Consider the following 23,613-nt stretch of genomic DNA (forward strand, 5'->3'; position numbering starts at 1 on the left):
ATGTACAGATGAGGAATTGAACCTCAGAGAGGCTAATAACAAGATGACATGGTTATTTAGTGACAAAGGGAAGATGTGAACCCAGGTCTGTCCAACCCCAGTGGCTATGAAAATAAAGAGAAAAAACCATGAGAAGCTTCACCCGAGTTCAGCTCACTCTGTCCTCATAAGGACCAAGTCACAGAACATGTTACAGCTCCAGGGGCAGTCACCTGAGACACAGAAGATGGGAGATAGGTGGGATTGCACTACACCAAGCCCAGGTGGAAAATCCCCAGGGAAACTGCAGAACTTACTGTGTTGCCAAAGTAGGGCCCTCACCACTGAAGGTAGAAGAGCTGGGACTGGCTTCATCCTCAGCGGTGGATGGAAAAACATAGGCCGTACACAGAGATGTCATAGAAGGTACTCATTAAAAGGTCCCTAAACATAGAACACTTTCTGTGTCTGCCTAAGTTAAAGGATGAACTTGTCAATTTATATTACAGAGGTCTAACTTTCATAGTATTATAAAGAGTTTCTAGAAATCAACAAGAAAATGGCCAAGAACTAAATCAAATGCAGGCTACAATCAAAAAGTTTGCAGGAAAGGTGATACAAATTGATTTTAAATGTAACAAAAAGATACTTAATGTCACTCATTAAAAAAAAAGAAACACAAACTGAAACTACCATAAGGTACCATTTTTAACTTTTCAGATTGGGAAAAGTAAAAAAGTTTAATAACATAGTGTTGGTAAGACTGGGGGAAACAGACAATCTCATACATTGCTGGTGGGCGTGCAAACTGATATAGCCTCAATGGATGGCACTAGATAGTATCTTCCAAAAATAAAACTGTATATATTCTTGGGCCCTGCAATTTGACCATAGGATATATTTGCACATGAATGAAGAGAGAAATCTACATTGCAGAACTGGATGTAATTGTGAAAGTCCGCCAACAAAATAAATGTCCATCAATGGAGAACTTAATAAATTATGCTACACCCACACTAAGGAACACTCTGCAGCCATTAAAAAGGGAATAAGGAGGCTGTTTATGTACTGATGTGAAACAATCTTCAAGATCTACTGTAAGGTGAAAAAAGGTAAGGAACAGAGCAATGTGTATCATATGCTGCTGAAGTGGATGCTGGCCTGGGCCCACCTGGATTCCCCAGCGGCCGCAAGTGTTAGAGGGACCCCAAATCTGTCTCCATGGGCTGCTCAGGCCATAAGAGAGCTGCCTCACCAAAGATTATGTCCATAATCAGAGACTGATCAAAGCCCTGTTCCTTTTCCCCCAAATTGGGATAATCTGAAGGGCCATCCTGGCTCCAGAGCTCCCCAAGGGTCTGGCTGAAGTCTCTGTTGTGATTACAGTTAGAATCCCTCCCTCTGATCAGTCCCACTTCCTTCTCTCCCTCACAGATGTGGGTCCCAAGCACACTCCCAAGTAAACTTCCTGCCCTGCGGAATCCCCATCTCAGAGTCTATTTCCTTAGAACCAACCTACTACTGCTACCACTTGTGGGGGGGGAAAAGGCGGGGGTGTGGAGAGGTAACAAAAGGATTACTTATTTACATACTTGCTCTACTGTGCAAAAATGCTTCTAGAAGGACACCTAAGAATCTGGAATAGTGGTTAACTGTGAGAAGGAGAACTAGATGGTGGGGGGCCAGAAGAAGGAAGATTTTCCATGGCTTTCCCTTTCAGTGTTTTTAGAATTTGTATTACGAGCATGTGTTATCTATTGACAAGATAAATAAACAAAGCAGCCATGCCTTTAAAAAGTGAAGGCAGAGGATGTTTAAGAAAGCCAAACAGGTCTCTTCCAGCCATCAGATAACTGCCAGCATTCAGCATGAAGTCTCAGCCAGGATGACATCCTAGGTCACCACACTGAAACCAGAGAGTTCAAGGTTACCCTCTGGTCCGCTGACATTGCAGGGAGGATGTTACTTCTTTTCCATTTCAAAACCCTTGGAGACATCCTGGAGCCAAGCCAGGCTGTGCAGGAGAGATGATTCCTGCAGGGCACCCCTACTGTGTGCTCCATAGGGCTGATTCCAAAGCACAGGCATCACCGAGGAAACTCGGGCCTTTGGTGCTCTCCCGAATTGTCATTACAGAAGACTGGAAAGTACAGGGTAATACGTGTTCTCTGGTCAGGAACAATTTGATGGTGACAGGGCTGACCTTCCACCAGGCCCATTTCTGGGAAGACATGGAACTCCTGGCCTCGCCCTGCCTTGGCGCTGCTGACCACCCAGCTCTTTGACACATACTTGGGGGGGCAGTGCTTTTCCTGATGCTCCCTCCAAACGGAACTTCTGCCTCCACAGCTAGCCAAGCCCTTGCTTTTAGAAATTTCTTCCTGATCCCATTTATGAATATAGAACTAAACATTCCAAGAGAGATCAGAGGTGATGTTCTAAATAACGGCTAAGTCAACAAGAATGCCAGTTGGCAGAAGGGGAGATTGGGAGTGGAGGTACTTCCCAGCCCTTGCAGATCCTGGGGGAACAGTAAACATATGATGCCAACAATTCTGGTCCTAATCACACCATAAATGCCTTTATGAGGCTTGACTCTCCTCCATATACCAGATCTCTCCTCATTCCCAGATGTTTCTGCACCACTGCCCTTGCCCCACCCATTCCTTGGCCAAGACTGATTAAACACACAGTATTTTCTCTATTTTCACTGTGTTGGCAGCAATGTGCATTAGCAGGAGGCATGGTCTGGGCAGCGGAGGGTTGAGATTGATGCTGCCAAGTGGATGTAGTGTTAACAGTGGATCTGGTCAGCCCTTCAGAGGCTTCTCCAGTGGGACTGCAGATCTTAGAAACAGCCACAGCCCTCCAGTGACATGAATCCCTTCTACCCTCTCCCATTTAGCCATCGAATGACTTCTAAGGAGAAGGCTTGGTAAATGATGATTAGTAATAACCATAATAACAATCCAGATATGTTGTCCCTCCCCAATGAACTACTGGTAGAATAACATTTTAAAAACTACAACAGACTACACCAGTGTAAGGTATTGTTCTCACCCCCTAGATTAGATAAATACATGTTGTTCATTTTTAGAGACACTTGCCTGGCCATTTGGGGAACTTGGTTTATATTTGCCATTGGTCCCACCTCTGGTCTCTCAGGGATTGGTAGCTGGAAGCCCATCTCAGTAGCCTTTCCTCCTCTTGTTTGTCTTACCCCAAAGGAATGTGATTGGTGTATATCCCACAAGAATGCCCTGCACACAAACAAAACATTTTATGGATTTGCTGATTCTCCCCAGTCCTTCAAGTAAAGACACATGTATACACACATCTGTACACATATACATTTATATAGAAAGTGTGCAAGTTGCATACTTTAAATATGTATAATTTATTGTGTATCAATTCTACTTCAATAAAGCTATAAATAATAATAAATAACTTTTGCAAGAACTATGAAAAAAGAAATGGTGAGGTCAGGTGTCCATTCCCAGAACACCCAGCCAGGCTCTGCCTGCCCAACCTCACTGTCCTGTGTGCCTCCACCCCCACTGGGCCATAGCTGGTCTTACTGGTCAGCAGCTGGAGCTGTGGCCTTGACACCCAAGAACCTGACACCCGAGCTGAGACCACGGGTTTGAGCCGCAGTGGTCACAGTCCCACACTCGGGTGGGGAGACTTTCTTCCTGCCATTTAACCTGCTTGGTGACGGACTAATGGTAAGAAATAAATACAAGGGAAGGCCCATGGGGTGTCTCAGGTGCCGATGACAGCTGCACAAAAGCCTGCTGTGGTTATGAGAAGTTCAATGTGGTCAGCGCCTCACTTGCTCATTTCAGGCCCAAAGCCCACATTACCTCCTTTTATAAGCTTTAATATCCTTCGGAAACGCTCTCCCTTTACTTTCTCCATCTCTTCCCTGGAACATCTCCAGAGGGGTCTGTGATTGGGTTGCATACAAGTGTCCAACCTTGCAACTTCCTTTCAGTCATAAATCACCTCTTACACACTCATTTTTTCCTTCTCATTGTTCTTCGGTATTAATAGCCCCAAATCCCGGGACCATTTGAGAACTGTTCCAGTTTTGGTTGGAAAATCAATTTGGAAGCTAACGGTTGGCTTTGCTTAGACTTCCAATCCTTCTGAGAAGGTCAGCTCCTACAAACCGGCCATACCAGGGATGGGGGGCCTGGCCTGGTGAACTTTGCCATTTTTTTTTTATGATTTTTTTTTTTTTTTTTTTTTACGGTACACGGGCCTCTCACTGTTGTGGTCTCTCCCGTTGCGGAGCACAGGCTCCGGGTGCGCAGGCTCAGTGGCCACGGCTCGCGGGCCCAGCCGCTCCGCAGCATGTGGGATCTTCCCAGACCGGGGCACGAACCCACGTCCCCTGCATCGGCAGGCGGACTCTCAACCACTGCGCCACCAGGGAAGCCCGAACTTTGCCATTTTTAAAGTCTCACCATTTTCTCTTGAAATGTTAGATACCTTGGTCTCAGTGTTTTTCATTCAAGTCTGCCTCTCAAATTAAAATGTTAGTTCTGGAGAGGAATGAAAAAAACCTAATGCCTTCTGTGTGTGATCTGGTAGATAATTTTAGAAGTATATAGTTCATTTCAGGATAGGTCAACCTCTATTATGAAAGCAGAAGAATAACTATGAAATCCAGTTGTGTTTGTTAAAAGGCTCTGATACTCTACTCAATTTGGGGAAACATCATTCTAGATAAGTTCTGCTTCCTCCATAGGCTGCTGACGTTCTGCAGGGAAATGAGAAAGTATCAGATCTCATCAAATGCTAAAGGGGTAGGGCTCCCCACCAGATCGGAGCAGGGATCCTCTGCCAGTTAAGGGGTCTGCCCCCCACATCAGACAGCTGGAATACATATTCAGGGATAAAGGAAACAACATTGGTTGGGTAATCTTGGGAAGAGAGAAGAGGAGCCCTTCACACATAGCACAGTAAGCAGTCTGCACCCCAAATCAGAGTAGGAAACAAAACTGATGACACTCAGTCCTAAAGGCTGATGCCGAGCCAGGAGAGACTCGGCCAAGGGCACAGCAATTGGGAAGCAGGTCTTCTAGAGAGGGGAGGCAGGGGCACAGTGACCGCAAGCCTCTCGCCTTCAGAGCTGGGCCTGCCCGAACACACTTCTGAGCCGCAAGCTTGAGCACAAGCTTGAAAGGCATTCCTTTTCCTTTCTCTAGCTCCTTCAGCCTTTATCCTGCCCCCTGATATTAGAGTCGGGCTTTTCATCTTTCCCCACACAGCTGGTTAGTGGCTAGCCTGCGGGCACCCACTTCACGTGCCCCCTGACTGACCCCCAAGCCAGTACACTGTGCCATGGCCGCAGGCCCCCACCTCTCAGACAAGGGTGGGGCTCAGGTGCGGCAGGGATGAATGATTTATTTAGGAGCGTCTCCCTAAAGCTCCCTTTCAGAGACATCATCAACATTTCAAGAGGCTGATAAAGTCTCCTGCATCTGGGGAGGGAGGTTATTAATCTATTCATTAGCGTGAGACAATGACTCTTTTGAACCTGATATGTCTAATTGTGGAAAAGAACAAAGCCTCATAATTACAGACAGAGACAAGCAAAGAGCATCTGCTCCCATGACGTCAGGACTTCTTCCAGGCTCACAAAGCACTGGAGTGCTCCCTCCTGCCTCCACCAAGTAGGATCCTGGTTGGGGCAACATGATGATGATAAGAAGCCACCATTTACTGAGTCTTGCTATGTCCTGCAGGCCATACAAAGCATCGCACAGGCACTACCTGACCTAATTCTCACAACAACACTAAAAAGAATGGAGTATTTTTATCTCCAACCCACAAATGAGGGAAATGAGGCTCAGAATGACTAAGTGATTTGCCTAGAGCAATTCAGCCAGCAGGCCTCTATCCTGGTCCCTGGTTCCCAAGCCCATGCTCCTTTCCACTGCTCTGTGTCCATCCCTCATGGAACTGCATAAGAGCTCACACAGTGGGTCATTTGCCCCATGTTCCCAAGAGAGGGTCCAGATCTGTGCTGAGTGCTGGGGTGCTGCAGGCCGGCCAGTCAACAAGAACCCAGAAAGGCTGGCCTGGTTGACGTTACCAAAGCTGACACTCAAATCCAGGTCCACTGCCCTGAAATTCAGCAGGGCTTGTAAAATTTGTCTCCAAGGGTGTGGATGAAAAATGTTCCTGCCGTATCAGTAGACAAAAGATGTTGCAGTCATCAAGCCAGCAGCCACTGAGGCCACTGCGGCCACCCCCAACTGTGTACCCTGAGGTGACTCAGGATGGGAAAGAATAGGACTGTGGCCCTAGAGAGCTAAGGTACATATTAAAGTAATGATTGCTATGAGCCCAGACTCTTGCATCTTCCCATACATAGAAAAGCGCTAAATTCATTAACTTGAGATGTCTGGTTTTCTTTAATTAACCGTAATCTTTTGATGTTCCGACTACCTGGTTTTTGTTGCAAAACTCTATCCAGGCTCCTCCCTTACTTCTTTGGTAAGAGCTGAGAGGCTGTCTTCTGGGCTAAAGCCCTCAGTTTTGTCCGCCAAATAAAACATAATTCTCAACTTTTAGGTTGTGCTTTTTTTTTCAGTCGACAAAGGCTTCTACACCAGTTTACGAACAAACTCCCAGATCTTTGATCTTTGAAATGCTGGGACATCATTCTGATCATTGTGGGGAGGTCAGCAAAGTACCCATGCTGCAAAGTACCCTGTTTATGGGTAAGAAGTCCCTCTCTGCTGGGCTCGCACTCACCCCCGTGGAGCCTGAAAACCACTAATCCTGAAGAAGAGTTAGTGGTGTGGGTCTCCGAGCTCAAGCATATCACACAGCCTCCCCAGCGCAGATCGGGGAGGACTTGCATTGCCATCCTTCACCCTGGGCCTCCAGGGCCCACAGCTCAAGACAGGCCTAGAACAGTGCACTTGCCTAGATACATGAGGCTGTCCACTGAGAACTCCGAGCCTGCTCTGCCCACAGCCAGAGGACCAAAGAATTAACGCCCTTAGAAGTGGCCCTCAGGACTTCCCTGGTGGTCCAGTGGTTAAGACTTCGCCTTCCAATGCAGGGGGTGCAGGTTCAATCCCTGGTCGGGTAGCTAAGATCCCACGTGCCTCGGGTCAAAAAATCAAAACATAAAACAGAAATAATATTGTAGCAAATTCAATAAAGACTTTAAAAATGGTCCACATTAAAAAAAAAAAGAAAAAGTGGCCCTCAACTAATGACAGGTAGTAAAAAGCATGGTAACAAGGATCTCAGCTTCCTCACCACTCAGGTAGGATGGCTTTGAAGTGGGTCTGCACTATCTCACATAGTGTCCCACTGAGACTGACATCCAGTTGCCCACAGGGGGAACTTCTTGATTATGTACCATGACTTGGTGACCTTCTCTTCGCTTCCCTTTGCTTCCTTTCGCTTCCCTTCACTTCCCTTCGCTTCTCTTCCCTTCCCTTCCCTTCGCTTCCCTTCCCTTCCCTTCCCTTGCCTTCCCTTCCCTCTGTCTCACATCACTACTCCCAACCAGTGCCTCCTGGGATCACCTCCCAATAAACTACTTGCATTCAAATCCTCATTTCAGGGTCAGCTTCTGGGAGAACCCAATCCAGCCCCTATCCAGAAGTGTCCTCACCCCCTCCAGCCCCCAAAGAATCTCCTTTAGGCCTCTCTTCTCAGAATGCACCACAGATGTTGAGTGCTCAGGCTATGGAGAAGATGGGCCTGGATTTGGATCTCGGGAAGGTTCCTTACAGGTTGTGTGATCCTGGGCACATTAGCCAACCTCTCACATCCTCGGTTTTCTCAAGGGTATATGATGACAAGGGCACTGACATCACAGAATGGGTGTGTTATGTGTGCAGGACGAGAACTGAGCACTGTGCCCAGCACACACTGACCACTCACCAAAGGGAGCTGCCATTATCATCAGCATCATAATTATCACTGTCATTATTTTCTTTTATATTAGAATAAGCCAAGCACTTGTCTTCCCTTCATCACTTCCTTGAGGTCACAGACCATGAGTATTTCATCTCTGCTTCATCAATTTCATCACAAAGTTGATGCCCATTACACACCTGTTGCATTAAACCGCTTTGTTTAATCTCTGCATTACCTATTCCTGGGTGAAAGCAAGGGAGGCATGCTAATTACCCTGAGTTTCAGGCTCAGGGAACAGAGCCCTAAAGCGCCTCCTACCCCATTGACTTTTTCAGCCCTTGTTTGCTGCTCTGCGTGAGCCCTGGGCTGGAGGATGCAGCTATGAGTTATCTTCTGGGCTATGATTCCATCTTCATACATTAGAAAAGTTGGAGTCAGTCTCACAAGACAGCAAGTGCCTCAAGGACAACATCTATGTTTATCCACATCCATGTTCCTCTATGCTAGGCCCATAGCAGGTGCTCCATAAATGTTTGCCAATTGACTAAAATCATCTGAGTGTTGCAAACAGCACCAAGTGGCTGCTATGTGGACTCACTTCACTGACAGCTGGATGCAGCCAGAGCCGGACTCGGTTGATTTTTTCTTTTTTTTTTTTGATGTGGACCATTTTTAAAGTCTTTATTGAGTTTGTTACAATATTGCTTCTGGTTTTTTGTTTGTTTGTTTTGGTTTTTTGGCCGTGAAGCATGTGAGATCTTAGCTCCCCGACCAGGGATCGAACCCTCACCCCCTGCATTGGAAGGCGAAGTCTTAACCACTAGACCACCAAGGAAGTGCCGTGACTAGGCTGATTTTTGAGAGAAGATCTTTCAGAAATTAGAAGGTGGCAGCTTGTCACTACTTTGGTAACTTGGCCCTCCTAGGTATATCTTATGGATGTCAGGTGACAGTTAACCTTTCTGGGTATATAAATAGCTTATATTCAGTTTTCAAACCACAGATCTTGAAGCTTCTCAGTTTATAGACTGAGTTATGATGATTTGGCCATTATGATAAAATCTCTGGCCCCTTGTTAGCACCAACATTGATTAGCTGAGATTTCAAACACCTGATTAGAAATTACCTCAGTCACCATCACAACTGCTTGTGAGGTGTTAAGATATCTTGGAGTATGGATTGGGCTGTTTCTTGGCCCTGGGCCACTCTATCTGTTGACTCTTCCACTGGCTGTTACAACTTGCAAAGAGGCCAGGACTGGGTCTTCAGACTCCAGTGATTTAAGAATAGATTCTGTGCTTAGAAAAGAGCTGTCACAAAACCCATGCCCTTAATCTGCAGGTTAGTCTAGGGCCATCCCCAAGCCTTGTCAGATCTATAGATTTACAATTGCCCATAAAACAGTTCTAAACTCTGGTGCATACCAGCATCAGCTGGGACTCTGAGACCTACTCTGACTAATTAGATCAAAATCTCTGAGCCTGGGACACAGTATGGGGATTAACGGATTCCCAGGTACCTGTAAAGTGCAGGCAGGCAGAGCTGAAACCCACTGCTAAAAGGAAAGGATACGACGAATTCAACCAATTTCCTAGAAATGAGTAGATGAGAAACAGCAGGTGATAAGAGGGAAGGAGAGATGGTAAGAGTAGGTGTACCGGGTATATCAAGGCATGACAGTGAGAAAAGAGAGAGAATGAAGGAAATCAAAAAGAAATTTTAAAAACACCTTTGTCTTAGCCATTAGGCATAGGGGAACTATCCCCTTCTCTGTGTACCATGGCAGGTGGGGCATGACCCAGCAGAGCACTTGCACACTAAATTGTGTCCACTTTCTTCATATAAATTTTAGATCATCAGTTCCTTGAGGGAAAGAAGCAGATTTGATTCGTCTCTACACCTCTGATGCCTGGCATCATGCCAGGACAAAGGAGGAAGTAATGAAATGTTTGTAGAAGGAGTGAAAGGATGAACAGGAGTTTCCCCCTTATGGGAGCCCCTGAGGACAACTCTGTTTCAAAAAAGACAAGCAAAGTGCTTCGCCAACTGGACAGAACTTCAAAATGGTAGGGGTCTTTATGACCCTAAGTTGTTCATTCAAAGATGTTTATTTGGAACTCACTGTGTGTGCTTTGGGGAGAATACAGAGTAGAAGGTCATAGGATGAAGACATTTGGAGACAAGGGCACCAAGGCTCAGAAGGAAAAGCATGGGGCATGTGTCAGAACCCATGAGACTAGCTAAAGCTCAGGTGCAAGTGATGGGCTATAAGGCTGAATCACGGAAGAAGCAAAATGCTCTCCCACGTGCTCCTTTTAAGGAGCTGGGCAAGGTGCAACACCCATCAGAAAGATTTCTCCCCAGATGATAATACTTTTCAAAATCTGCTCACAGGACTGATATTCTATTTTCTGGGAAATCCACTCATGGCAAAACTTATTCCCGTAATTCTGGATGAGCAAGGCTCTGTGATAGCTATACTTCCCATGCAAACTCCTTCCTCCCTTCACTGTGGTCCCCACCCTCTGCAAAATCAGCAAGGTGGGGAGAGGGGAACACCTTTCCTTTTCCTAGTCAGCAGCACCTACAACCCCCAGGTCCCTCACAACTCGCAGGTGGGCTCTTGAACAATGAAGTTTCTGCCCCTAAACTACCCCTCTCTGATTTCCTGAACAACAGGATTCTATTAGAAATCAAAGCTTTTCCTGAACCTTCCCAGAGCCCTGGTGCCCTGGAGTAAGGGTCCTGGTTTTTGGCTGTGGCTGTAAGTTGGTCCCAGCTTCCAGAAGTTCCCCAAGACTACAGGAAAGCATCTGAGGAGCAGAGGAATCTAGGCCAGGAGTGATGGGAATTGGATTTCAACCCTCACTTCCAACCTGCTGAGTTCTTCCTGAATATAAGCTCTTTGTGTGAACGATATCTGAAGACAGACAGGCGATCACTGGGGTATTTTACTGAAAAACCACACCACTATTTCCTGGTCTAAAATGCACAGATTACGGAAAATGGCCCTTGAATAATAGGAGAGGGTTTCCTCTCAGTGGTTCAGTTCACATAAATGGAGTCTCGCCAGATCCCTGGGGTCTGTTTCCCTCATTTTATGGATGGGACACTGAGATGGAGGAGTTATGAGAGCTGGCCAGGGCCCCAGTGAAATAGTGGCAGAGCAGGTCAAAGATCTTTGTGTTACCAATTAAAAATTGGCACTCGCCATCTGTCTCTACAAAGATGAAGTCAATGGCCACTGCAGCTGCTGACCCTCAGCACACACTGAAAGGGGTTCAGGGTGAAGATCAGGAATAAGGCACTCTGTGCTCTGGGGAAAACTGGCAGCACAGACCTTCAGAGAGTTATTTTCAGGAGAAGATTTTATAAGCCCCAATTCTTGCATCTTCTCATATCTATTAGAGAAGTACTAAGGTCACGAATGGAGACATCTGCTCCTTGTGACTAGCAGCAATGCCCTGCTAAAACGTGTGTGTGCTTGACTGCACATACTTCCCTGCACTAAAATCATATATAATACTGACCTTTCCCCTTACCTCTGTGGAGCTGTTCCTCAGAGCTATCTGAGATGCTGTCTCCCAGGCTATAGTCCTCATTTTGCCCCAAATAAAACTTAACTCACCACTCTCACGTTGTGCTTTTTTTTTTTTTTCGTTCAACAGTGTCCTGGATGTTCCATGTAGGTGTCACATGAGGTGACACCCTCATGTCACCTACAGTTCACCTCTGTCACCAGTCCATGGCACATGATGTCTGTTATGTACTCATGAAGTCCAGTCACGCAGCTGGAGTTTCATCGTACAGTGATGGCACCTACAGTGAGTTTAAGGCACGCCATATCTTCAAGGAGTATTCACATCAGAGGGGAGAGAAAAGTACCCAAATACCTATACTACAGAGCAGAATTTATTAAAGGTCCGTAAGAGGGTCAAAGTGTAGGACCTCGTAGGAGAGTGAGAGCCCACATTCCGTCATATTGGGAGCAGAGAGGTCTAAAGGAAGGAAGCTCAGAAATCTTGAAGGCAAGACTTGAGGATGAATCAGGTTTTTTTTTAAAAAAAAAAGAATAACAAGAGTGTTTAAGAAAATTGGATATTAAAAAAAAAGTTCATTCATAATGTCACAGCCCATCACACAGAGTATCTATTCCAGATTGGTCCATGCTCACCACTGTAAAAAAAAAAGGACTGTCACTCACCATCTGATTCCTCGAGGATTATGTCATTAGCCATGCTATCACTGCCCTACAGTACACTCTGAAGGGAATTCAGGATGAAGAACAAGATAAGACACTGTGCTTTGGGAAAACAGGCAAACAGGCCCTCATATATTTCAGGAGAAATTTTTATGAAGCCAGATTCTTGCATCTTCTCATACTTAGAAAAAGCACTAAAATCATTAGCTGAGATATCTGTTCCTTGCGACGAGCAGATGTATGCCTGATTGCACATACCGCTTAGCCAAAATCACATATATAATCTTAGAGCTCTCTGAGAGGCTGTTTCCCGGTATGTAGTCCTCAGTAAGACACTGAATAAAACTCAGCTCACAGCTCTTACACTGTGTTTTTTTCCAGTTGACACCACTGTGGAAGGAAAATCAAAATGGAATCGTAATTGCTAAGAGAGCTCTCTAAAATGGAGCCAGGAGGCCATTAAAGAGGTGTGATATATTCATGTCTCAACCTGGATGGAATCTGACCTTTTGACTGCTTATTGTCCTGACAAAGACATCCAGCAAATCTGTCAGAAACTCAAGAAACTTATTGGACCCTTACCCTAAAATAACTTGTGACAGCCTACCCACTTATCGGACCCCTACCCTAAAACAACTCGCAATTCCTTAAGAACAAATATTTCCTGACTAATTGCATCAAAGTCCATCACAATTCTCCCTGGGCAACTAGAACAACCGTGTGGCTTTCTGTCTTTATAAGCCCCTGACCCTTGCCCCTCTCCGAAACACTCTTTTGGTTTCACTAGGATCTGTGTCTCCTGAAATGCAATACTTAAGACCCCAAATAAAGCTCTTTGTTCTTTGCAGCCTTGAGACTGATTATGGTTTGATGCCACTGGGATTCAGACATGTTTCAGCGGATCCGGAGAGCTGGGGGGCCAGCCACCAGGACCCTGCCCTGGTGGGCATCTTGGGAGAGCATCAGGCATGACACGCTGGATAAGTAACAAAGCCAAGGTGGCAGAATAACGAGTCTGTCATAGTATCTGTCCCTTGGGCTGACTCCCAGCCCAGCCTTTCATGGGTACCTGTCTAAGCAGCAAAGAGTAGTTTCATTAGAATCCCGTATCTATAGTTCTGGAGAGAACACAAAGAGACAGTGGTGCCGCGAGGGTTCCCACAGATGCAGGGCCACTTCGAGGTGCAGAACCCTCAGCACTTGGCAGGTACCTCATGTATGGGCATCACCCAGCCTGACAGGTGTCTGAGGCCGGGGGCGGATTCCGTGGGAGAGGTAACTTGTCTGTCATGGGATTCTTTTGTGAAGCCATGGGAGATTAACTGCTCCCAGGAATTTCTGGGGCCAGAATCCTACAATAACAGGTGGAGGTGAGAGACAGCCAAATGCAGGTGGGTTCTATAAGAAGGCACCACATTTTTAACCCTCGACAAGAGAAGCCTGAGGAAACACACCTTACATCACTATGTTCATCTTTGCATATTCTATTCCTCATTCCCTTGCACATATAACAAGCATAGCGCATATTTTTCTATAACTTACTTTGTTGAATTTATCACTAAATTACAAATTAGGGGAAGGGAGACATGGGAGAGGGCTTTCCAAGCAGATGAAACAATATGAGCTCTTGATCAGTGATTCTCAGTAGGGGGCAGTTTTTGCTTCCCAGGGAACATTAGACAATGTCTGGAGACATCCTCAATCGTCATGACTGGGGAGATGATGTTACTGGGTAGAGGCCAGAGATGCTGCTGAACATCTTACAATACACAGGAGATCCCCTCACCACAAAGAATGATCTGTCTGAAAATGTCAATAGTGCCAACGTTGACAAACCCTGCTCTCTGCGTGCAGAGATTAGAAGGTACATGATTATTTGGGTAGCACATGATTAATTGTAAGTAGTCCAGTTTGACCTGAATGAACAAGACATTCAGGGAAATCAGTGGAAGAGGAAAATCAAGAATTTAAGTTAGGAAAGAACTCCAGAGAGCCTGGATTTCATTCAGTGTGCAGTGGGGAGTCATGGAAAAGTTTCTAGCAGCAGAGATGGAGGGCCGAACTCTTAAGGTCTTTGGCTCAAGTGACTACTCAGTACCATTTACTAAGACCTGGCCCACAGCAGAAGAAGCTTCAGGGAGAAATGCCTTCAGGTGTGGACATGGCAAGCGTTCCTGGGAACAGAGCGCCAGATGGCATTGCTGCAAAGCAGGGGGATGTGAGCAGGGGCCCAGGAGAGAGTGCCTGCCGGAAGCCAGCTGGGTGGAGACAAGCTGATAGCACCAGTGGGTGCTATCAGGAGGAACTGCTTGTACAGACAGGGACTTGGAGGACACCCAGACTAGGACCCTCTTGAGGTCTAGGCTGGCCCTGGGGCTGGCAAAGCTAGGGGCATTCCAGGCTCTGAACCTTAAAACTCAGGCTCATTGCTCCGGCTTCTATCCAACATAGCTTCAGACTCATCTGGAAAAACACAGCCGATGACTCTTGAGTGCTTACTGTGTATCAGGCACTCCTGAGCCCTTGCTACAGAGCGTGGTCTGAGGGCCAGAAGCATTAGCATCACCTGGGAGCTTGTTAGAATGCACAGTCTCAGGCCCCATAAAATGACAGGAGCTCTGAGTGACAGTAAAGCTTGAGAAACACTGTCCTTAGTACTCCGATCTATTAACCTAGTTAATCCCTCAACAGTCTCTGGGTCCTATTATTATCATCCCCATTTTCCATATGAAGGTTAAGCAACTTGTCTTAGATCACCAGGCTAGTAATTCCTGTATGATTCCACCTGTAGAGCCCACACTATCAGTCACTACAGCACAATGCTGACTGTGTAAAGAGCATGGAGAACAGCTGCTTTAAACTTCTATCTAGCCAATGGCAGAGGGCTTAGGACACTAGTGAGGCATAAAGTCAACTTCACCAAGATTAGCCTGATTTACAAAACAAAACAAGACATGTCTTTCAAAGTTACAGAACTGGAGAACAGAGAAGTGGTTGCCAGGGGCAGGGGATGGAAGTGGGTGGGAGTGGAGGGTGAGGGTCATTGTGGTGAGGGAACTGTTCCATAGCTTGACTGTATCATCATCAATATCCTGATTGTGATAGTTTACTATGGTTTTGCAAAACATTATCATTGGGGGAAACTGGGTTAAGTGTGCAGAGGATCTCTCTGCATTATTTCTTACAACTGCGTGTGAATCTCAAAAAGAATTTTAATTTGAAAAGAAGAAGGCTTCTCTATAGGTAAAATGTTCAAGCTTAGGACCCTGCTGAGTGATCCAAAGTTAAATCTTACGCATATGGATCAGAAGTGTGTTCCAGTTAAAATATGAACAATTAAAGGCCTGGGGAGTGAGGGGAGGCAACCAATGTAAGTGCAGTTATATACCAAAACCGTTCCGTTTGTGCTTTAACACACAATTCTCCTTAGTTCCAGAATCTCAGCCTACAACACACACACACACACACACACACACACACACACACACACATACACATGTGCCTGCCTCCCACAAACACAGCCTATAAGTCATTTAGAAAGAAATAATCTCATAAAGCAGTACTGATGCAAAAGAACAAAACATGAGAGCATTAAGGTAGGAAAACCATTCCCAGCCTGCAGCAGAATGAGAAGAGCCTCTTGGTTCAAGTTGACTGTTGTTTTTTTTTTTTTGTGGTACGCGGGCCTCTCACTGTTGTGGCCTCTCCCGTTGCAGAGCACAGGCTCCTGATGTGCAGGCTCAGCGGCCATGGCTCACGGGCCCAGCCGCTCCGTGGCATGTGGGATCTTCCCAGACCGGGGCACGAACCCGTGTCCCCTGCATCGGCAGGCGGACTCTCAACCACTGCGCCACCAGGGAAGCCCTCAAGTTGACTTTTAAGAGCAAAGAGCCAAACCAGAATCCTGTTCTTCACAGAATGTCTTAAGAAGGAAATTATCTAGGTGTCAGATCAGCGCAGATAGATTGCAATTAACAGTCTGCAAAAACAAAAAACACGGCCACTGGCGAACCCCAAAGCTCCTGCATGCGTGTGTGTGTGCATGTGTGTGCGCGTGTGCGTGTGTGTGTGAGATGTGTGTTGTGTATCGCATACTTCTGACTGAAGCCAATGGTTGGTTCAGTCCCCTGAATTAGGTGTTTTTGTAAAAGGCTAGAAAGTTCTAAAGTGAAAAGAGGCCTTCCCTGGAGGTTGGTTCATCGGGCTAATGCATTCCTCCAGCTGGCTGTTGCCTGTGGCAGCCTGCTTACAGCAGAAGCTGGCTGGTAGGTGTTGCTGACACTCCTTCCAAGAGTCCAGACCAGACACACGGTCGGCAGCTCTTCATTCAGAACACAGTAGGGCCTGCTGGGCTGCAGGGAACTCTGCAAAATGAGGATGGAGAGAGCCCACCTGGGGACTGCAACGTCTCAGTCACATTGCACGCCAGTCCATGATGTGATGGACGTTTCCTGTGCTGACCACTGCCGGAAGCCAGCACCTGGATTGGAGCTGACATCCCAACACAGAAACCCACCTGTGAGGCCCAGGAAGCCACCACGTGCCTCTCACGCTGGGTGGCATCTCGGCAGACCTTTGTGTCCCTAGGTACCCAAGGGGAGCGCTACTCTACCATGCCTGGGGACTGTGGTGTTTGTGGCCTGGAGCCAGGAGGCCAGTATCAGCCTTTCTTCTTTCTGCCCCTTCTCTTTCTATTTCTACATCTCCTTTTTCTTCAAATCTCATTGGAAGATGATATTTAGCTACAGATCTTATTAATTCCATCTCCTTCACTGGATTTAGCTGAAGATTTTATTAATTCCATCCCTTTCACTGGAAATATCCAGAAGACTGGTCAATACACTCCAGATGAGATCTCCCACACCCACCATCTAGTCTTAACAAGGGAAATAAACTTCACCCCATGGCCTGACTCCAGTCCTCCATGAAAATATGCCACCAGCACTAGCACTGTGCAGCCTCTGTCGTGAGTCACTTGTCCTGACCCCAGAGCACTCCACTTCCGAAAGTGGCTCTAAACCTCCGAGGAAAGGACCTCCTGCCTCATCTCCCTGCTTCTTCTCTTGAGTGACAGGGATTTCAATCTGGTTTGTTCATCAGTCTTCTTAGCACATGGCCCCTGGTACATAGCATCTACTCAAGAGCTGAGGCTCAGTCCTGCTTCTCTTGCTTGTAGCTTCACTCTTTAACCATAACTTTATGGCCCATTGGTCATTCTGGAGAAATTCCTCTTTCTGCAGAGCCCTAGGACCTCATCTCTTCTCAGCCTGTAGGGCACAGGTGAGGGCCCCCATGTTTACCCCAGTTCACGGAGCCAGGAGCAGACATGCAGCCCAGGACTAAATGCATACAAACTGAAGCCAGTCTGAAAGCTGTTTCTTCCTAACGTCAGGGTGAGAACCAAGTTGCTAAGGCCCAGGAGGGGTGGCCAGACTGGAGCCCTAAGGCCGAGGGTGACTGAGTGATCACGGGTGAGAAATTCAAGACCGAGACTTTCTGGAAAGAACACCAAGGAGAGAAAGACCAAAACTCAGAGGTACACACCTAGTACCCACATAGCCCAAGGCTAAGTGAAATAATATCCCAACGCTTTAAAGGACAAGGAAGCTGACTGGTGGTTTTCTTTATCTCATAGCTCATGCCCTGATTATAGCAGCCCTGTGCCATAAAAATATGAAAGAGTTTGCATTTCATGAACATTTGACTTTTACAAGTCTTACATTTCTCACAGAAAGCCCTGTTTTCAGCATTCTGAGAAATATCTTTGATCAAACCGGGGTCTCAGCGTGGTCTCTACAATGGGAGAGTAAACTTAAAGGAAAATTCATGCCTTTCGATGATGGCCCCAAACTTTACCTAGCCCTGGTCACCTACTCATATGACGTAGCTTTGCTTAGAACTCAATAGTGATAGAAATAAATAACGGAGTTTGTCGATAGAAGGAAAGTGGCTGGTCTCAGCATCACTTTTGCAACACTCAGCCTCTGAAAAGGGCATCCACCACCAAAAAGAGTCCAAATACCCATTGAGGAGGGGTTATGCTGGACCATTCTGGAGGGTGGAGTGTGGATGTGTGTTTGAGGGACAAGAAAGTTGCTGACCCTGAGATTGAGGGTGTAGTACTTTCTTAGAGCTGCTGTAACAAAGTGCCACTAACTGGGTGGCTTAAAACAACAGAAATGTCACTTCCCACTGCTCTGGAGGCTCGAAGTCTGAGATCAAGGTGTCAGCAGGACGATGCCCCCTCTTAAACCTGTAGGGAATCCTTCCTTGCCTCTTCCTAGCTCTGGTGGTGTGCTGGTGATGACAATCTTTGGTGTTCCTTGGTTGGCGGCTACATAACTCCAATCTCTGTCTCTGTCTTTGTCATCACATGGCTTTCTCCCTGTGTGTCACTGTATCTCTTCTTCTCTGCCTATAAGGACGTCAGGTTAGGGGGCCCATCCTATTCCAGTATAACCCCGTCTTAATTTAACTAATTACATCTGCAATGGCACTATTTCCAAGTAAGATCATTCTGAGGACTTGATTTCAACATACCTATTTCGAGCACAATACAACCCATAACAGAAGTGGGACAGTCCTCAGAACTACAAGAAGACAGTGGCCCAGGGGTTCCATGACTAGCAAGGTTGAATGTCTTGGGAGCATGGTGGGAAGATAGCAGATCTCCCAGGGAAACAGCTTTGTGGGGAGACAGAACCCAGGACCCAGTGTTCTCAGCCTTAGCAACCATCTGGTGCCCAAGCTGGGCACAGAAGTTGCAATGCTGCCTGCCCCAGAACTCGTGGGCTTGGACAAGGTGGCCAGTGTAGGCTGTGGACCAGCACACATTCCCTGAGGATACTGGCCAGTGTGGTCCTGAGAACACAGCCCAGGGTAGGGACAGTGAGACCAGGAGCCCCAATATGTCCAAGATCAAATTCCACAAAGCCAGGCTCTGGCCTTGAAGTCAAGATTATTTTGACTTAGAAACAATTAATGTAAACATAGTTCTGAAACCCAAATAATGTGGGAGTTGCAAATTTATAGACTGTAAACATATCCCCTCACCTAGAGCCACACTCTTATTTCCATGCATTGCACAAAGACCAGCCCTCAAGGTACAGAAGACACGAGTCAATGTGGCAAACGGGGTCAAAGATGACAGATAGATGCCAAATGTGGATGTCAGTGGGGAATAATGATAAACCTGAAGAAACTAGTGCTGGTCCAGGTCCCCTCCCCTCTAAATCCTTGCAGAAAAGAATATTAATAAAATAAAACTCCAAATCCTATCCTGGATCAATAACAGAACGCCCGTGCCAAACTTCACAGCCGTGGGAAGGATATATGTAGCTGAGCAATCTGTGGACAGAATTTCTAGGCTGAGATTCTTGAAAGCTTGTAGTGCTCAGGCCAAAATGCTCTGGAAACCAAGTCCTGTGGAAAATGCAAACTTTATGAATCACACATGTAGCCACAAAGCCCGCTCTGCAGCTCTGAGTGAAAAGATCTGCACAGACATCTGTCCCCACACTGAGGACCACCAGGGCTGATGCAGAACGAACCATGGGTCCCTGAGAAAATAGGAAACCCACTTAGCCTCATGGGATTTTCTGGGCAAACTCCAGAAAATACAAGTGGGGGTCTGGGCTGGATAGACAAAGGGGCCACTTCCCTTTGCCTGAGAGGACGTGCCTGGAGAAAGAGCACTCACTAGGTGAAATGTATCCTTTTCCAGCTACTTGCCCTCTTTGTTCCTCCTTTTTCCCATCTGTGAGATGGGATCATAATAGTACCTATCTCGAGGGGCAGCTGTGAGGGTGATATGAGTTAATATATGTGACGCTCTTAGAAAGTGCCTGACACATTGGAACAGCCCACAGAAGTCCTCACCTGCAGCAACCACTCCAGCAAACCTGAAGTTTCAGAATCTTTCTCCTAAATTGCATCTCTTCCAGCACTCCTCCTAAATTTTCATTTTTACTTTATAGATCTCAGATTCCCTTCCCACTTTGTCTCCCAAAAACCTATTCTCAATCTGGAGAGCTTCCCACTCACTGTCATAGGATCTAAGGACAGGAAAGGGCCTCCTCCATCCCTCAGCTTCCGCCCCTGCCCCAAGGCAGAGCTCTGTTCACACTGACTCTGACAGATGGTTGTCGTTTCCAGACAGGAAATATTTATCGAGCATCCACTCTGGGCCAAGCCCTGTGTTCAGCACTGCTAGGAATACACACAGGAGCAGGGCAGGCTGGGCTCCTGCAGTCTATGTGGGAGAAGCGGAAACTCACACAGGATTGGAGGCTGCAGTCTTGAGGCAGAATGTCTTCTTTTCTGGGAAACCTCAGTTTTTGCTCTTATGGCCTTCAACTGATTAGACAGGGCCCACCCACATTATCAAGGGTAATCTCCTTTGCTTAAAGTCAACTGATTGTAGATGTTAACCACATCTAGATTAGTGTCTGATTAAATAACTGGCTTCTGTAGCAGAGCCAAATTGACACAGAAAATTACCCATCACACGCAAATTCATTTGTCCTCACTCTCCCCGCTTCACATCCAGCTTTTCTTCCTGACCGCCAGCACTGGGACCCATAGCAACTTCAGGCCCACCATGAGATTCAGAGAAAAGAGCTTACCACTGACTTCACCAGTTCCCACAGTTGCATTCCCTATTCATTCCTATAATAAATCTTTTATTCCATTTCACTCATAATGGTGGGACTACCAATTTATTCAATTTATATGCTCTTGGGTGCCCTCCACAGGAAGGTGCCACGCCTCAGAACTCGCTTCAAAGTTACCTGGGAGGATGTCGGTAAGACTGTTCAGGTAGAGGTGCCCTGCTGGTAGCATTCCACTATGACGCTGCTAGAGAGTGGCCATGCTGGTCACTAGGCTCTCCTGGCTGCAGCATGCTTACAGGAACCAGGAGCTCAAGAAGTCAGCCTCTGCAGGTTGAGGGCTGGAGAAAGCATACTCTTCAGGAGCCTGGCAAGTGAGACACACTGGAACCAGGAAGAGGAAGTCTCTTCCTCCTCCCTGTCCCTTCAAGGTTCTCTGCTGATCAGACTTAACATTATGACAGCTGGCAAAGAAGAAACATTTGCAGAGCCCACCTCCATTCTGACAGCCGGCAAAGAAGGGTAGGTTTAGAGCTCAGAAGCAATAGATTTGATCCTCACACAGTTCACTCCTTTGGCTACTCAGTTTCCACAAGCACACGTCCTCACACATTTGACCTTCTATGTAACAATGAAACAATGCTATATTTCCACCTCATAAGATACAGCTAACCTCCTTCCAAGTGAAGAATTTCTCACGCTATCCCAAAATGAACAGACCCACTGTCTTACCAATCATTGCATCTATCACTGTAGCCATATTAATTACTCCTTAGATCCATCACAGACCCAATGAATAATCTGTTATCTAAAGACTAAATGGTACAGTTAACCTCCAACAACTTGTACAGAAAATAAAAATGGAAAGGAGAGAGAAGAAATTAGTTAGTATATACAAATAAACACGTATGTAAAATAAACAAGAGAAAATACGCAAAGCTGGTACAGTCTTCTTTTCTGTAACCGGTCTTGAGGTCGTAACTAATATGCATGGCTTCTTCCTCCCCTAACCATTCTGTGCTTCCCCCATGCTCAATCAGGACCTCAGCTGGTTGGGGTTCCTTATCTGCTGGAGTGACTGAAACCCTAATTCCTGGAGAGCCTGAGTCCTCAGTCACCCTGACTGTTTTTTTGGTTGCTGTAGTTTTTGGTTAACCTCTACTACTGGGCATGGAAGTACTAAGAGGTACCCCAGAGAATCCCTTGGGTCCAGAAATAGTTTCCTTTCCTCCATTGTATAGTTGCAACCCAGTTACACCTTGGTAATAAGGGTCAATCACTCAGCCAGTAGAGTTAACTCCTTTTTGTGGGTTCAGTACATAAGAAGTCCAAAGTGGCAAGGTCTCATTTTCCATTTAATGGAATCACAGTTGCAGCCCCTTTTAGAAGTGTTCCCCACTAGGGAACTAAAACCTACAAACCAGCAGAGCTGAAGGATACCTGAATAGGAATCAAAATTCCTATGCATGGATTATTGGACAGAATAGTAAGAGATGCCACTCCCATTTATACCTCTTGATTCCTGAACCCATGTATCCTGGCTATGGGGAGATAACACCACATTATGGTCTTTGATTCAAGCATATACTATGTCCTATAAGACAGGACCCCATCCTTTCAGGATGCTCTCTCACAAAAGGTGCTGCCACTGGGCTTCAGTCATTGCACCTTCCAATTAGCCCAGCCACTTCCAGTTAATGGGGTACATGGTAAGACCAATTAATTTCATGGGATGCGCATTAGCCCATTACTGCACTTCCTCTGCTGAGAAATGAGTTACTTGATCAGAAGCAATGCTATGGAGAATGTCATGATGGTGGATAAGGCATTCTGTGAGTCATGGATGGTGGTGCTGCAGATGTACTATATGCAAAGAAAGCAAATCCATACCTAGAAAATGTGTCTATTTCAGTGATGACAGATATCTGCCTCCTTCATGATAGAAGAGGTCCAATGTAATCAACCTGCCACCAGGTGGCTGGCTATTGCCCCAGGGAATGGTGTCATACCAGGGTCTCAGTGTTGGCTTCTACTTTAGGCAGACTAGGCACCCAGTCATAGTATTACCCAGAGCAGTCACTGTGATGGGGAGTCCATGCTGCTAAGCCCTTGCATAGCCTCCGTCCCTGCCACCATGGCTCCTTTATTCATGGGTCCATTGAGCGGGCACTGGGGTGGCTGGGAAAAAGGCTGACTGATGTCTACAGAACACGTCATTGTGTCTACCTTCTCCACAGTGGGTTCCCTTTGGGCATCACATGGGACACAAATATCTTCACAGATATCTTTGTGCCCCTTCTGAGCGAGGTCCAGCCACATACCTCTTCCCTAGACTTTGTCACTAATCTTCCAATCATGTTCCTTCCAAGCCTCTGACTATCCAGCCAAACCATTAGTAACTGCCCATAAATCTATGTAGATCCACACTTCCAGCCATCTCTCATTTCACACTAGTGGACAACCAAGTATACTGTTCAAAGTTCTGCCCATAAGTCCAATAAAGACATAGAAACCACACAATAATTCAAATAAAAAATTAATATAAAGAACTGTTAATAGGGGATTGGAGTAACGGGGACTTGGCCAATAAGAGTTGGAGAGTCTGAAGAATGCAGGAATAGAGATATAGGGAACAGCCATGATCCCTACAGCTGAGATAGTGCCCTAGTGCCCAAGGAAGAGTGCCCCACCAAGGGCTGGGATCCAGACCTCAGAGAGGGCATAGTCGTGGTTCACTGCATGGCAGAAAAGTCACTAGATACCTCACTGGTGGGACTTGCCAGGACTCTGCCCTCTGGGATGTCAGGAGAAGGTGTCCACAAGGAGGTACAACAGCTCAGAACTCACTGTAAATTCATCCAAGGGAGTGTTGGAGGGGGCCTTTCACAAGGAGGTACCTTGGTGGTAGCATTACTTTGGGAAACTGCCAGA

General features: G+C 46.4%; 1 long non-coding RNA gene across 1 annotated transcript in view; it reads right to left on the reverse strand.

The window, feature by feature from the left end:
* Positions 1–1,147: 1,147 nt before the first annotated feature.
* The window catches only part of LOC117197562 (uncharacterized), a 213,941-nt gene continuing 191,475 nt past the window's right edge, over positions 1,148–23,613 (reverse strand). The window contains exon 5 of the long non-coding RNA XR_007476700.1: positions 1,148–3,239. This is a non-coding gene — a long non-coding RNA (uncharacterized LOC117197562). The remainder of the gene's footprint in view (positions 3,240–23,613) is intronic.

The sequence above is a fragment of the Orcinus orca genome, chromosome 3 (genome assembly GCF_937001465.1).
Source record: "Orcinus orca chromosome 3, mOrcOrc1.1, whole genome shotgun sequence".
NCBI lineage: Eukaryota > Metazoa > Chordata > Mammalia > Artiodactyla > Delphinidae > Orcinus > Orcinus orca.